We start from the raw sequence: 16,314 nt of genomic DNA, 5'->3' as shown, positions 1-16,314 counted from the left end.
GGCACTGCAGCATTCCAGCCACTTTGCTTCATGGGAAAGGAGACATTGGCTAATTCCATGATAATCCTTAGGACACTTGTTAAAGATAAGGACAAATCTTCTGCTGTTACATAGTGAGAGATTTGAACGTGATAAAGGATTTTCAAACACATCATGGACAGGGTAGTCTAAGTTTTCCCTGTCTTTTAAAGTAAACAGTATTTGGTTTTATTGACTTGAGTATATATTTGCTTTCTCTTCCCTCATGAAGTTCTCTGGAAATGCCCAATCTTTCCATACTTGGAATAAACATGGAGCAGATCTGTGTTTGCTATTTTTATTTTCTAGCTTGTTTAAGGTGTCCTGTTGTTTTGTTTAAGCTCTTCTTGGTTTGGATTTTGACTCATTTGCTTCCCGTTATTTTGTTTTCCACTGAGCATCCTCCTCCCTGCTCTCCTGTTCTCCCATTTTTTGGAGGTTCTCTCACATTCTTCAAGAAGACCACAGGCAGAGTCTGTTGCCTTTAATTTTTCCACCTTTGGATTCTTCTTACATGAAATGATCCATATTTTAAATCCTCCTGTGAACAGATGCAAATTTCTATGTCGCCCTACTCATTTTAGAGAAGATTGGCTTTTTTCCTGTCCCAAATAAGATTTTATTCTTGGCAGGGAAGAGCTGAAGTGCTGTTTGTTTGCAGAATTTCCGGATGACTGACGGCATGCTCAGCCCTCGGAGTCCTCATGGTAAACACAGCTCTTGCTATTGGAAAAATACATCAGAAATCCCAAAATAAAGCCGGGAATGTACACTATTCCCAAGTTAGGAACACCATGTGTGGCTTTTGATGGCAGTTTCTTTGATTCTGAGATGTAGGAGAAATGATATCGTTCAGATGTGTTTCAGGGAGAGCCAGAACATCTTTTTTTCCCTTTTCCTACTCATCCGGAAACACTTAGGAATGAGCAATTCCACCTCTTTGTCTTGTTGATGGCTGTTTTCTCCTGGTATAAGGAAATACTTTCCACTTGTATTAGACCATTATCTCGCAGGTCGTGGAGCAGATTTCCATTTGCTGTTCTTGGCTGGGAAGGACATCATGAGAGAAATCTGCGGGAAGTTGGGGAAGGAAAACAAGAATTTGAAGTGCCTTAAGCTGCTCGACTGTGTGTTCTGACTTAGCCTGAAAATTCCTCTTTTTTGAAGTGACTGTGGTGAGGATAACTAGGGAAGACACTGTGCCACTGATGGGGGTGCTGCTGTATTATTATTTTTATTTGGGGCTGGCAAAGCCTCTTGATGCTGAAGCCCAGGATGTTGGGATGCCTTTTGTGACTCTGCTGGTGCTAAATCTCTCTCCCTGAATAAATCCCAGCTCTTTCACCTCTGTTTCAGGAAGTCTTTGAAAAGGGAGTTGTCAGGTCAGGTTGTCTTTCTTTAATAACTAAAAATCCCCTGGAATTTCTTGGTAAATACCCTGTAGGATATGCTCCTGGTATAGGTACCCAGCAAACTCTGGCCTTAGAATAGCTCAAAAGCCATAAGTAAATATGTTCTTTGAATTACATTTTAAAATTGCTTTTCAATATTAACTCGTTTCAAAGTTAAAACCTAATTATGAATATTAAATTCAGGTTAAAAATCCAATTTTCTTCTAGTTCTGCATTAAATGAGCTGCCAGAACTCACCTGGTGGTGACAGGTTGGGAAGGAACATTCTCTGAAGTGGCATCACCAAACTGCGGACTCTAGCCTAAAACTGTATTTTAAACATTAATTTGCATAGAATGCAGGTCCTGTCTTTCAGGGAAAAAATTTTTAATTACTTCTCCCCCAGCTGGCCCTATCTATGATGAGAGTGCAGTGGAAAAGCAGGATTCATGCTTTGGAAAAAGGGGTGTTTGCCAGATTCCCATCTGAATTGTAAAGAGCAGCTTTGGCTTTGAAATGAGCCGTGAGTTCACAGTGCCCTTCTATGGATGAGTGAATGAAGGATGGATCTGGGCAGTGTTGTCTGTTTTTCTGGTAGTCTGTGTGACGTGGGCAAGTGCCCAACATAAAATCCAGCGGAAAATTCCCCCACGTGTTTTGTGCTGCTGGAAGTTCAGGTTGTGCCGCTTGATTTAGAAGGGGACATTGACACACGTGTTGGCAGCAGTTAAAAAGGATTTTAAAAGTGTTTACTGGGCATCCCAACCAGTTTCATCCCAGGAAACATCAGCTGTTCATGCTGTTCAAACCATTGGAACACTTCTGGAATAGGGGAGCTCTTGCAGGTGTCCCAAACTGGCATCTCAGTGAAGCACAAAGAAACTTTGCCCTGTCCAAGGTGCTTTGGATATGTTGGAGACATCTGAGGGATCAGGCAGAGTGAATTCCAACAAGGCCATGCCAGCCACAAGCCCTTTCTCAAATTGTAGCTGATTTCTGGGCCAGGGAACTCCTAAGTGGTGCAGTTGGCTGATTTAGTGTGTTTTGGTCTTGTTTAACTGCTCTGAACCAAGATCACTGTGAAGAGAGTGAGAATTAATTGTAGCACTACTGGATTAACTGTACACTGGAGTTCCTGCACTCAGAGTTGCTAAAAGTTTGTCTGGATTAGCTCAGGAGCAGTGCAGCAGTCCAGTAGAATCCCTGTGATTCCAAAGGCCCATATGTGGAAAAACTTTGGGATTTTGAATAAAAAATGAGAAGGAAATAGACACATTCAGCATATAAATACTTTACCCAACATGCACCTTTCCTGCAATCATTAAATACCATGAAAAGATCCATTCTAAGCCAAATCTGTGGATGGTTCTGTGATCCTGATAGTGAGGACTGCTCAACTCTGCAGTTAATTACAAAATCCAGTGGAAGCTGAATTGGTGCAATCTGATTGACCATCTTAGACTCTGCTGCCTGCAAACTTTCATCCCTTTATTCCGAGGCTCCTGAAAGCAGTTACTCTGGAGTCATTTAGTTGTGACATGACCTGGCTTGTCTCAAAATGACACTTTGCAAGAAGTTGCCAAATAGAGCCATCTGTTTTCTCATACTCTAATTGCTCATTCAGCCCAAACAGCTCTGTGGATCCAAGGAAAGCAGGGAGTGAGAGTGGCCAAGTGTTGATGGGCTGTTCTGAGGCTCTCTGTGTGGATTAAGACTCAGTGGTACAAAATCCCTGCCCTCTGACAGTAGGAAGCCATTCCCTGTGTCCTGTCCCTCCATGCCTTGTCCCCAGCCCCTCTCCAGCTCTCCTGGAGCCCCTTCAGGCCCTGCAAGGGGCTCTGAGCTCTCCCTGGAGCCTTCTCCTCTCCAGGTGAGCACCCCCAGCTCTCCCAGCCTGGCTCCAGAGCAGAGGGGCTCCAGCCCTGGAGCAGCTCCATGGCCTCTCCCTATCATTTAGGAATAGCCCCATTTCTTTATTTTTCAAGGCAGATCTCTGTAATTTCTTTTGAGTTTTGCATTAAGTTTACAGATATTTTTTATGTGGTTCCAGTGCTGTGAACAAGAACTCTTAACTTGCTAAACTGTGAATTTGCACTGGTTATTGACAGAGGTGTGAAAAGGAAAGTAAACCACACTTATCCAAACAGAGGGTGGATTCTGACCAGATACTGGGAAAAAGTTCTTCCCTGTGAGGGTGGAGAGGCTCAAATGCCTGCCCCTGGATCCCTGGAAGTGTCCAAGGCCAGGCTGGATAGGGTTTGGAGTAACCTTGGGCTAGTGGAAGGTGTCCCTGTCCATGGCAGGGGGTGGGACTGGATGAACTCTGAGGCCTCTCCCAAACCAAATCAGTCTGGAATTCTGTACCTTTCTTTGTCCTCTTGCTGTGTCCAAACCTGGCAATGTCTTCATAGCATCTTTGGGTGAAGTACTTGCTTTTGGCATGGTACTGCTGATCCAGGCAGCCAAAAGCTATGGAAGACTGGAGCTGGAAAAATGATCCCTTGTTCTGCAAGTTCAGGGACCCATAATGATTCATCTTCAGGCTGTTTGCAGCTGAGGGAGCAGAGCAAGAGCCAGCAGTTGCTGACAGTGAGAGGGAGGAGCTGCCAAGGCACAGGCAGTGGCATTCCCTGGTTTTCCTGGCTGGAAGGCTTTCCTCAGCCTCCCTGCTGAAGAGAGAATAAGATTTTAGATACTTGAAGGGCCTGTTCAGTGCATCTCTCCCGACTTCCTCTCAACCAGACCTGGGACTTGATGTTTGATGTCACCTTCAGGTCTGTAGCTTCCAGTTAAACCAGTGCTTGTGCTTCACAGAGATCTATATTCCTGATTTATTGCATAGGTATTCCCCAATAAAGGAGTCATGAAGTAGTTTAGAAATCTGGACAGGTGGATTAACCTGAAACTTCTGTTAGCTGATGTCTTTGGATTGATTGGTGATGGCTCTGCCAGGAGATACACAGACCCATATGAAGTCTCCAGCTTCTGTCAGGAACATGTAGGATATATGGGATATGGACCAGCAGATCACCTCATTAACCCAGTCACCCCAAAATCGTGGTCAGGAGGGAGCCAAACCCACCCCAGCTGCAGCACAACCTCCAGCCCTCTCCTGGGAAGTGGGGCATGGGCACAGACATCAGGTTACACCAAACCAGAGCAGGGTAAGGTGTGTGATTGCTCAAGGCTGATGCTGAGAAAGAAGTGATGTGCAGCTGTAATTAACGACCACTCAATTAAGTGATTTGCCCAGGTTGTGCAGGATACAAAGCAGGATGTGTGGAGAACACCCAGCGAAGGAGCTTTATGGAAAAATGATCCAAGGTCATGGGCAGAAGCTGCTGAAGCAGCTGTGAGCCTCTTTTTTTTGGGAATGTTGAGAGTTCCCAAACCTTTCCAGGGCTGCACATATTCAGAGTTCTCATCACCCCTGGGAAAGTAAACCCTGGAGTTCCTGCTGCTCATCTGAAGCCCTACTTTGTTTTTTGAGCAAACACTGCACAGCCTTAAAAAGCCTGACAGAACAGGATGCTTTTTCTTTCCTGGTGAAAGCAAGTGTTAAAGACTGGATTACAAGATGGGAAATGGAGTTGTATTTTTATGTGGCTCTTTTGTAATTGCAGGATTATGTTTAACAAAGATCCTCTTCAGCTACACCAGTATTTCATTCCCTTTGGATGCTGGTGACCCCAGGGCTTTCCTTACCACGTTAAACCCTCCTAGATGGAGTTTTTCACTCTATATTCAAGATGGAATTTCCTTTTTCTGCTTCTAAGTATTTTGTTAACCTATTTTAGGAATGATTTCTCTGGATTTATACCAAATATAGCAGCCATGACTCAGCCTCTGTTTCTGGTTTTGGACTCAGAGATGCACTTGCTGCTTTTGCATTCCCTCTGCCTCTGTAATTTCCCCTTCTAAATTTCTAATCCAGTCCCCCTGCATTCCTCCAGGAGCTTCCCTCAGTTTACATGGCTTTCCTATTGAACTCACAGTTTTCAAGATTGTCACAATATTTTATAAATGGGTAGCAGAAGAAGAATTCAGCACAGGGGATAGGACAAGGGTGGAATGGTTTTAAACTGAAGGAGTGTGAATTTAGATTAGATACTGGGAAGGAATTCCTGAGTATGAGGGTGGTGCTGGCACGGGTTGCACAGAGAAGCTGTGGCTGTCCCTGGATCCCTAGAAGTGTTCCAGGCCATGTTGGACTGAGCTTGGAGCAAGCTGGGATAGTGGAAGGTCTCTTCTAACCCAAAGTCTGGGATTCCATAATGCACCATATCCAGTTGTCTGTCAGACTGTCACAAAGCTTCAGCTGGCATTTTAATGTACAGGTGACAAATCTGGAAGTGCAGTGTTCTTCTGGTTGCTCTGGGGAGTTCCTGTTCCTCCACATGGCACCTGTGGAGCAAAGTTCCTTGGAAGCTTCCTCCCCAGCATGGACTGTCCTCTGCTGGAGCCATGGTGGGCTTTGTGGCCTGGCTGCCATCAGTAACTCATGGCACACATTGTCCTAGAGCCATGGGCTGAGACAGGCTGCACACAGCAGGATGGAGAGCCATGGGAAGTTTGTCAGTGATGCCAGCTCCAAATTCTAAGGTGGTTCAGGGGCTGATGAGGATTTTTTTGAGTGCCCTCTTAATTGCTGGTAATTGGCAGCACAGCCTGAGCAGTTCTGTCTCACGTTCAGTTCCCTGTTTCCCTGCTCTGATGTCTGCAGAAGATTTTCAGGATCAGATGGCAGCAGTGAATTGCAAATCAGGAGGATTAGCATTTGTATCAAATATGCTCCAGCAGAAGGAGATTACAAGTCCTGGGTCAGCAAGAGCTCAGGAGTGTAGCTATGGAGCTGCTGCTGTGGTGGGGATGGGAATTGTGCTCTGTTCCTTCTACAAGGCTGCCTTGACAGATCATAGAATCATGAAATATCCTGAGCTGGAAAGAACCCATGAGCATCAAAATCCACCTCCTGGCCCTGCATGGACACCCCAACAGTCCCACCCTGTGCCTGAGAGCATTGTCCAAATGCTCCTGGAGCTCTGGCAGCCTCAGGGCCGTGGCCATTCCCTGGGGAGCCTGCTCAGTGCTCCATCTGGGTGAAGAACCTTTTGCTAATAATAATATTTAGCTTCTGCCAAGATGCCGTGTTCTCTTGTGAAAATGCAGAATAAAATCCTTCAAAATGGTGTTCCTGTCCTTCAGTACCAGACCTCCCTTTCTCTTTCCAGCCAGTGGACAGGTATTGTACATCAGGTAAAAGACCAGGAGAGGTGCAGGCACACGTTTCATGTTTTTAGAGCTGCTTTTAGTGTTGGCTGAGCTGAACAAAGGAGGGATGTGAGAACATCAATGGCAGCTTCACCTCAGCTCATCCACACCGAGTTGGAAATACCTGCAGGCTCGTGTTCATTTGAAAACTAAGAGTGGGAGCAGGGGAAACCTGGGCTTCCTCTGCCAAGGGCTTAAACACCCACCAAACACACAGATGAACTGCTGCCTGTGGCAAACACACTGCCTGAGGGGGAAATTAAAAGTGCCACCCTAAAACCCTTTGTAATTACATTTCCATAGCCCTCAGCCACACTGGGAGGACAAATCTGACAATCTGATACCGAAATCTGGGCACAGCTGGGTTTTAATTTCCAGAGAAGAGAGGGGTGTGAAGTACATCTTCCTCTCTTTGTTTTGTGTATTTTCCATCTTCCTTTGGAATTGCACTAGGGGTGTTTTGCACATTGAGGGATGCTGGTGGGAGAGCACAGCCCCAGTAATGCCAGTGAGGGACACCTGTGCCCTGGGAAATTTATGTGGAAATACTTTATGGAGTGTCATTCACTGTGCTCTGATTCTAAATACAGGCACCATTGTGTTTAAATTTGCATAGGTGAAGAAATGAAAATACAAAATATATATTACAAATGCTATTAAAGGCATATTATTAATTGAAAAAGGAATAACCACATTATTTTATAGTTAATGAAAGAAGTCATTTTGGGGAAAAAAAATAAAGAGACAGGGGGGGCCTCGGGGAAGTGTCTTGCTGTGTAACATTTGTTCTTTCTGAAGAGTGTATTCCCAGGCTCTCCAGATCGTAGAGGTCGTGGCTACTCTCACAATTTGCCCTCCTTTTCTTTCCCTCAAGGACATTTATTCGCTCCTGTTGCCTGGCAATTCCTGTGAAGATTGCCCAGGCCCTGCCCTGTGCTTTCCCTGTGTTCCCTGTGCCGGTCACATTGTCCAGCATCCTCGGACTGCACTTCCAGAGGATGCACATCCAGTCTTGTTTCTCTCTTACCCACAGTGTGTGCTGCCTACTGGGCTGCTTATTATATATTTAATTCCTTCTAGATCCCCTGGTAGTTCTTCCTTGCTGTTGGAATCATCTCTTAAAGCTGAATTAATCATTGAACAGAAACCAGGAACTCAGTTGCTGTTGTTTATTAGGGAAATAAAGAACATGCCACCAGTATTTCACAAAACATCTTCTGGAAATACTGAATTTATTTTCCAGGCAAGGGAAAAAACTTGTGAATTCATTAAGAAATAGAGTGAATCTTACCAAAATTAGTCCCCTACCAGACTGGGGGGTTTATCACAGTTATTATCAATTTGGGCATTGTCAGAGGACAGAGAAATCTGGAGAAAGGAAATCTGTCTCTTGAGTAGGTGATGTGCACCTGTTGTATGATTGATAGAGTTCATTTAAGATGAAAATAGAATTGTTAGGTAGAAATGATGGCAGAAAAAAAGCCTTATTATGTGCAGAGATGAGGCTTATCAGCATGAAAAGAAATGTGTCACAAATTGGTTGCAAATCAAAGGCCTGATTTTTTTTCTTCTTTTTCAAAAAGGCACAAATAAGGGTGTGTGCACTGCAAATCATGGAATTGCTGTGCAATGTGTGCTGGGATCTTTTGTGCAATATAAAAAGGCTTTTTCTCTGTAGAGTTTATAATATGAAGCTGTGAGGCTACAGACAACTCTGTGGGCTTAAACCAGGTGAGTTTATTCTGGCTATACCTGAGTGTTATAAAATCAACACTGAATTCTAAGAATAATTAAATTATCAGTCATAGGTACAACAATGGAATTGTTAAACTTGGAAACAGCCTTCAAGGACATTGAGTCCAAATGTTCCCCTGGCATTGCACCAAGAGTGCTGGAGTGGAACTTGGGACAAGGGATGGAGGGACAGGACACAGGGAACAGCTTCCCACTACCAGAGTGCAGGGATAGATGGGATATTGGGAAGGAATTCCTGGCTGTGAGGGTGGTGAGGCACACAGAAGCTGTGGCTGCCCCTGGATCCCTGGAAGTGTCCAAGGCCAGGTTGGACAGAGCTTGGAGGAACTTTGGACAGTGGGAGGTGTCCCTTCCCATGGCAGGGGTGGCACTGGAGGATTCTCAAGGTCACTTCCAATCCAAACCATTCCATGATTTTGTGATTGTTTGACCTACATGGATGCTGAAGCCTTGGTTTTTCAAGTGGCTCCTTGATTGTGCAGCCAGGAGGGACCGATTTGAGATGAGTACAGATGTGGGAAGGCCGACATTTGCTTGGCTGCTTCCGAGTAAGCTTTTTCCTTATGAACATTTCCAAGAGACTTCCAGGACATTTTTAACTGTTTTTTTGCTGTCAGCACTCACTGTTATTTTCAGGAAGAAGGGAATGGGTGCTCTGCAATTTCTGCCATGCCATTCATTCCCCGAACCAGTCTTATTCCCCTGATGGAAAACAAGGCAGCAAAGCTGAATTTTCTGGCCATCATAGGCTGGGGACTTAGTAGGTCTTTTTTCCTGATACAAACTGCAAGCTGTAAGCTCCTTCAAACTTCTCTCTCCACTCTTTAGTTTGGGAAGGTATGTCCAGAAATCTGTGGAAAGTTAAGTTAATTGTTGACTTGCTGTAGCCTTTCAGCCCTTTCCTTTGTGTTGCTGCAAAAGCATTCCTGGTTTTGGACTCCTGGGCTAGGTGTATTCACTGGAAACCTGAATGAGTGTTTAGGTGAATAAAAGCACTGCAAAATCTTCTGTAGCGGCAGGCTGGAAAATTCTTGGCTTTTCCAGTGGTTGTGAAATATGAATATGCTAATTGAGTGCATATTGCATGTCTTAGAGATCATGCCATACATGCACTGATTATTGGCTTGTGTCCCTTATACAATGTCTGCCACTAACCTCTGGTAATGCCTGTACGGAATGTTTGACTTGTGTTTGAGGCCTAGGACAGCTTTACAGACATCTGTAGCCTTCATTTAAAGATTTCTGTCGTGGTCATCTGTGTCAGCTTGCTTTTCTGTTGTGCTGGTTATGTGCTGTGGCACTGCATATTTCTGCAGGATTAGGCTCAGAGTCTGTGAAAGAAATGCCAAGTAGGACAGAATTCCAGAGGATGTGAATTGGATAAATACTAGAGCAGTAGGGCATAGGTGCAGAATCCAGGAATCCCAGACTGGCTTGGGTTGGGAGGGATCTTAAAGCTCATCCAGTACCATCCCCTGCTGTGGGCAGGGACACCTCCCACTGGCCCAGGTTGCTCTGAGCCCCCTCCAGCCTGGCCTGGAAGGATGTCAGCATTCCTGACAGCGAGATGGATGCTGAAAGATGGCTCTTCTGCCCAGGAGCACAGCACAGGTTGGTCATGGAGACCCTTGGATTTGGGATGTGGTGACCAGGCAGTGGTCCCTACCAGCACTGCTTAGTTTCTGGGAAAAGAATGCCAAGCTGTTGTGGGCAAGGGGAGAGGACTGAGCTGTAGAACAGCTAATCTCCCACTTCAGTCTTTGAGAGCTAGATGTGATGAAGTGGGTATTTAATTTCATATTTTCACATTGAACAATCTTTATTTTGAAGGCTTGTAATAATAATTGCAACACCACTGCCTTTGGTGTGCATCCCTGGTTTTTTTAAGCCTGAGCTGTCCCATATTTCCTTAGGAAGTTAAACGCCTGCCTGAACTCTGCCTATGATTGTTGCAAATTTCTTAATTTGAGTTCTGTTTATTCATCACTTGGCAGCTTTCCCCCCAAAAGTCAGCAACTTCTTTTGCTTATTTTTCAAGTAGTACCAAGTTGCCCCATATATTTCCTGGGTTTTGATGGGGCACATCAAGCCCAACATAAATCTGGAGTCTGTTTTTCTCCTTCCATGTAGCTTGGTTTCCAAATGGAGTGAGGGAATGCCACCGTCTGCCTATCCTATGGATGGGAAAGACTTTCAGGCTCCTGGGCTTGTTAACACAGTGCCTCTTGCCAACATGAAGTTACAAAAAGACGATGATAAACAAACTTCTTGCCAAAGCTCCCTTTCTGCTGACGGATTTAGCCTGGGCCCTCCTTCATCTTCCTTGGTACTGCTTTGTTTCAGAACGAAGATTCCAAAATATTGAAGGAAGGAGGGACTATTAGGGAGGATCGATCCCCTCCGTTTGCACTATTCATCTTCCAGCCTCAATCCCATCTGGGTCCATCCATCAACGTGAGCAGAGAAGAGGACAGGGAGAGATTTCCTGTGCTGTCTGATGGGAAAGTGGGGCTAGAGCTGCTCTTCAACCCTGCCTTGAGTTGCCTGACTGGTTTTCAGTCTTGACCAGAGAAGAAATCCCAGAAGTGACCAGAAAACAGGAACTGGATGAAGATTGTTAGGGAATAACAAGGAACAACTATGACTGGAAGTGACAAATTACAGTCAAAACCTGCAGCACACTGGATTTGACCAAAGCCCAGGGAAGCCTCACCCATCTGTCATTAAAAGGACATCTCTGCCCTCATCTGATTTTAATTCCAGGAAGATTGTATTGCTGATGTGCCAGCTTTGTAGGGTGTGATCGACTCCCAGACAAATTTAGATGTTTATCCTGTTGCAATCCATTGGAAGATGTTTTCAATATTCAAGATACAGCTTCAAAGGGATTCTCCCATTTTGGGGGGAGTAATTCTAGAAATGGAGGGAGGGTAATTAGTGGTAGTGGTTGGAAATTTTGGAGCAAAACATAAATTAAAGCTTGTCTTGGAGGATAATGTGATGGAAAATGGGTATTGCACCTGAATCTCGGTCCTGCCAGTATGGTCTGGTTTACCTTAGAATCATGGAATCATTTAGTTTGGAAAAGTTCTCTGAGGCCGTTGCGTCCAACTGTGAATCCAGGCCAAGACCACCAGTGACCCATGTTCCCTGAACTCTTTCAGGGATGGTTATTCCACCTATTCCAATGCTTCCGGTGAACTCACCCTTGAACCTGCTCTCCTGCATCTTCTCTGCATCTGTAAAACAAAGCCAGAGAGGTGATCAATTTTTAAAGAGCTCGGAAGGGGGGAAGATTATATTTATTAGTGTGAGAAATTGTCTTTTTATGGATATTGCTTTTGTGTCTGGTTGTTCTGTCTGACTCCTGCAGTGCAGCTTCTCTTAGGAGGAGGAGCAGTGGCTGGCTGGGAGAGAGGTCTAAAGCAGCTCGAGAAGGCTCAGATAAGAAAGATAACCAAGATTATTTTGGTCTTCTCTTTGTAGTGACTGGGTGATGGTGTGGGATAGATGTTTATAATCCAGGTTTTCCCTGGTGGCCAGCCCAAATCTCCCAAGGCAGTGCTTGTGGAAAGGAAGGAGAGGAGAGAAGTGCCTTCAAGCTGTGTGTTCCAGGAAGCCTTTTCAGCAGAACATAATGAAGTAGGATAGGGAAGATAAAAGAATGGAGATAATCAGCTGGAGGAAGCCGTGGCTCAGTTGGAGAGCACCAAGTACAAGAGTACAGCAGGGTTCATCTCCAAAGGGAAAGCCAGCAAGGCCTCAAGTTAGAGAAGTTAATAGGAATATATCAAGGAAGTCGTTTGAGAACTGCTGAGAATGGTTTGGGACTCACTGGGGCAGAGATGTTAGATCTTTTAAAAAATACATGTATTTATTGGTTACCTGCTGGTGAAACCCATCAGACTTGCAGATAAAAAGCTGGGAATTTTCAGCAAGGAATTCATCTGCATTAAGACATTTTCTTCACTGGAAACAAGTTAATATAGCCCCAGCTGTGCCAGAATCTTTTGGTTTTTCTCATCCTGAAATTTCTTGTGGGGGCAAATGGTTCAAGGCCAGGTTGAACAGGGCTTGGAATAACCTGGTCTGGTGGAAGATGTCCCTGCCCATGCCAGGGGGTCGGAACTGGATGACTTTTAAGGTCCTCCCAATCCAAACCAGTCTTTGAGTCTATTATTCAATAATTTCTCACTTATTTAGGCTCAAAGGGGTGTTTGTGTAAGCTCTGCCTGATTCAAATAGGCAAACACAATGTACAGATATTTTGCCACCCACGTTCAGGTTCACCTGTGCAACAAATGATCTCATCTTCCTAGTCTTTTTCAGGGAGGACAGGGATTTCCTTTACAATATTTCAATATGCAGTCTATAATATGAAATTGAATTAATAACTGAATTATCATTTTTTGATCCTCTGGCTTTTAAGCAGATCATAAACTTCAGCAAATGAAAGGTTGAGATTTTTCCTGCCTCGGCATTTATTTTTTGGGCAGTCTGAGGTCAGCAAATTCCAAAGTCAAGAGCTGCTTTGTGCTTATAAATTATCTATTTCATTTTTCATACAATGAAGACAAAAGGGCTTGTTGCTGATAGAGATGTCAGGCTTTTCTTGATTGGAAGTGTGTGGATTTGTTTAGTTCTTCATCTCAGAGGAAACAGTAGGTGATGTGAATGTGTCTCCTTGGGGTTTTGTCTCCCAGGACACTCTCGTGTGTCTCCTCAGTGAAGATCTGAGTGCTCTTATCCTGGTTTGGAGGTGGATCTGATGGAAGATGCTGTAGGACTGTAGGTTTTTGGGATCAGCTTTGTTTTCCATTTCCATTGAGATCAGGAAGGTCAAGTGCTGTAGTGAAATCCCTTGCTCCAAGGCATTTCCATGAGGGTTAGTTCTTTCCCTCTGCTGGGGAGGTTGACATCAGCTGGGAGAGGAGAAGGCAGCCTGGGACAGTGGAAGATGAGAGATGTTCAATCAACTCTTAAGGTGTTGCTAAAAAAAGAATAAATTAAAGAAGAAGCTGCTCATTGTGGAAACGAATCTCTGAGCTCGTGCCTGCTGTCCCAGACATTTTTGGGGAAAGGTGGGATATACCCTTGTAACTTGCCTAAATTAACCTTTAACAGATAAATTGGAAGGTAATTTAATTATTGTTTGGTGGATCCCAAGTGAGGGTCAAGCTTCAAACGATTTAAGTGAAAAATTGTCAGAAAATTAGTGGAATTTGCATGGAGTGTAAGGTCAGGAGGCCTTTTCATGTTCAAGGAGACTTTGGCTGAATATTATTAGCATGCAATTTGTATAAAATTCATTTAAAGAGGTGATGTGCAGGTCAAGGAAGAAAAGTATCTCTTTTCTTTGTTCATACTCTCTCATGTTGGTTCTGTGCCACCTGATGTGAAATAAATTACTTTTGGCACATAGAGAAAATACCACCCTCTCTCTGGAGTGTAAAGAACGGGTCTCTCAAAAGGCATTGCATCCCAGTGCTACAAAAACCAAGGCAATGGGAGTTTAAAGGGAAAATCACCTTGACACAAGGAATGATTTGAAAGAAAATGGAAAAATGTCTGTTGCTCAGAACAGCTCCCATTTCCATTGTTTACTCCTTTTTAAGTTCAGAGCTGCTGTTTTGTTTTTGGAGAGCCTGAAAGACTCGCCTGTCCATGCCACTGTTTTAAAAACCCTGCAAAATAGATTTAATTATATATTCAATAATATATTATCGAATATGTATTTCAATATATTTAATTTCAAAATATTCCAAAAATATTTCATTCCTTTATTCTGAAAAGATAATGATAATAACTTCATTAACTTCCTGGATTTTCCATGCCTGCTTTATTCTTTTAGGTTTTATATTTGGTCAGAGGTTGGCCTTGATGATCTTGGAGATCTTTTCCAACCATGATGATGGGGGTTGCAAACCCCCCAATGGAGATGGGGGAATCTGGGCATGGTGTTTCCAAATGCACAAAGTAAACCAGTGATGGAGGAAAACAGTGGGATGCGATGTTCCTGGTGTCCCGTGTCTGTAGGAGCTCGGAGATGTGGTTATTGCAGATTCCCAGGGGTGGGGGACACACTCATGGAATCACAGAATCATTAAGGTTGGGAAAGCCCTCCAAGGTCATGGTGTCCAACCATTCCCCAGCGCTGCCAAGGCCACAGCAACCCATTCCCGACCTCCCTTGTGACTCTGTTTGCCCTTCACGTGGAGCAGTTCCCTCCTGCGATGGGAGCGTGTCCTGCACTTTCACAGGAATGCTAAAATAGATGAAAAGGTAACCAGGTTACAGCCACAAAGTATCTTGAGACTGTTTGCCATCAGCTTATTCCCATGGCATTCCTGCTGGAGTTACTCCTTGCTGGAATCTCTAGGAGCAACTGAGCGTTGCTGTCTCAGGGATTAGGAAGCATTGGAAGCTCCTGCAATAGAGCAGCACTGGTGTTTGTCTGTTTATAATTAATTTTTAGTAGTCTTTTTGTTGGGTATTCATGGCCACAAGCGAACTCTGCAGGTTCTGGCGGTGCAGGAGGTTTAATTTTGCTAATCCTGTTTTATTCCCATTTCAGTGTAGCTGTTTCAATGCCACAACATGGTGCCTGCAATGAATTTCAAATGTATTTTCAGATGGCATTGTCTTGCAGAATGGGAGAGAAAATCATCCTTCCCAAATGCCGTTTGCAGGGGCTCTTTCCTGCTGTCTGGAAATCCCACCTTGCATACAAAGTAGGGAGGAAGCACAAACCTCTTCCTCACAAGCTCTCAAGCCCCCACCACGATTACAACCTTTTTATCTGGGATAAAAAGCATTTTCTTTCATCCTTCTCAATAAGAGTATTTTGCTTTTACCATTTGGTACAACACCTAATGCAAGCCACACATAGGCAGTCATTTTTTTCCCCTCCCAAATTATGATTTTTTTTATATTCTTTACACACACGAGAGTACAAATGAAATGGTGCTGGCTTTGAAAAGGCGCTTTAGAAAAGCAGCCGTGATTCCTGCCCTGTCTGGGAGCAGGTCCAGCTGTCACTGGGTGGTTTTTGGTGAGGAACAATGGAAAGGTGAAGAATTACCCCCAGAAATTTTATTTCATAAAATCACGGAATGATTTGGGTTGGAAGGGACCTTAAATCTCATCCAGTCCCACCCCTGCTATGGGCAGGGACAACTTCCACTAGATCAGATGCTCCAAGCCCTGTCCAACCTGGCCTTGGGCAGTTCCAGGGATGGGGCAGCCACAGCTTCTCTGGACAGCCTGGTCTTACTCTCATTTTCTTAAAGATCTTCTTAATGCTCTGCTGTGTGTTAGTGAAGCCACTGATGGAATTCTGAGTCTCCCTGTCTCTTTCCACTTGCTTATAACCCTGATTTCCTTTGCTTTGTGAATGGCTCATTCAGTGCTAACTTGGGGGTGGAGGGACAGCTAATTAATTAAGTACTAATTGTTGTCAAGTCAATCGGTGCTAACATTTAACACATTTAACATTTGACTTGTTTACTCTTCAGAGGTAAAGCGGAAGGAGTTAATGATCTAACAAATTGTGTCCCCACCGTGAGGGACTTGTTTGGAGAGAATGGTGTTATTTATGAACTGTAAAATAACACATTTTAACAAAACCCCTAGATTTTGAAGCAAGATGGGCTTGGTTCTGGTGTGAAATTACCACTAGATAGCTGTGGAGACAAGTTCGTTGCCTAATAAAGCTTAATGACTGATTTTCCCATTAATCAGAATTGAGAATGTGCTTCATTAAGATCATTAACTGAGCCAGTTGCCTAACTGACAGTTAGACACAAATTCCCAAATTACTTGCTTTCCTCTTGATAAAACCCACAAGAAGCTGACCTGGCTTCATGGTCTTTATTGGAAA

General features: G+C 44.1%; 1 protein-coding gene across 4 annotated transcripts in view; it reads left to right on the top strand.

Annotated features, from left to right (window-relative positions):
* The window catches only part of FAM168A (family with sequence similarity 168 member A), a 127,719-nt gene that overhangs the window by 50,906 nt on the left and 60,499 nt on the right, over positions 1-16,314 (top strand). The gene's annotated exons all lie outside the window — the stretch shown is intronic.

This window comes from Poecile atricapillus, chromosome 1 (genome assembly GCF_030490865.1).
Source record: "Poecile atricapillus isolate bPoeAtr1 chromosome 1, bPoeAtr1.hap1, whole genome shotgun sequence".
In the NCBI taxonomy this organism is placed as follows: Eukaryota; Metazoa; Chordata; class Aves; order Passeriformes; family Paridae; genus Poecile; species Poecile atricapillus.
This window is presented reverse-complemented; position numbering and strand designations above follow the sequence as displayed.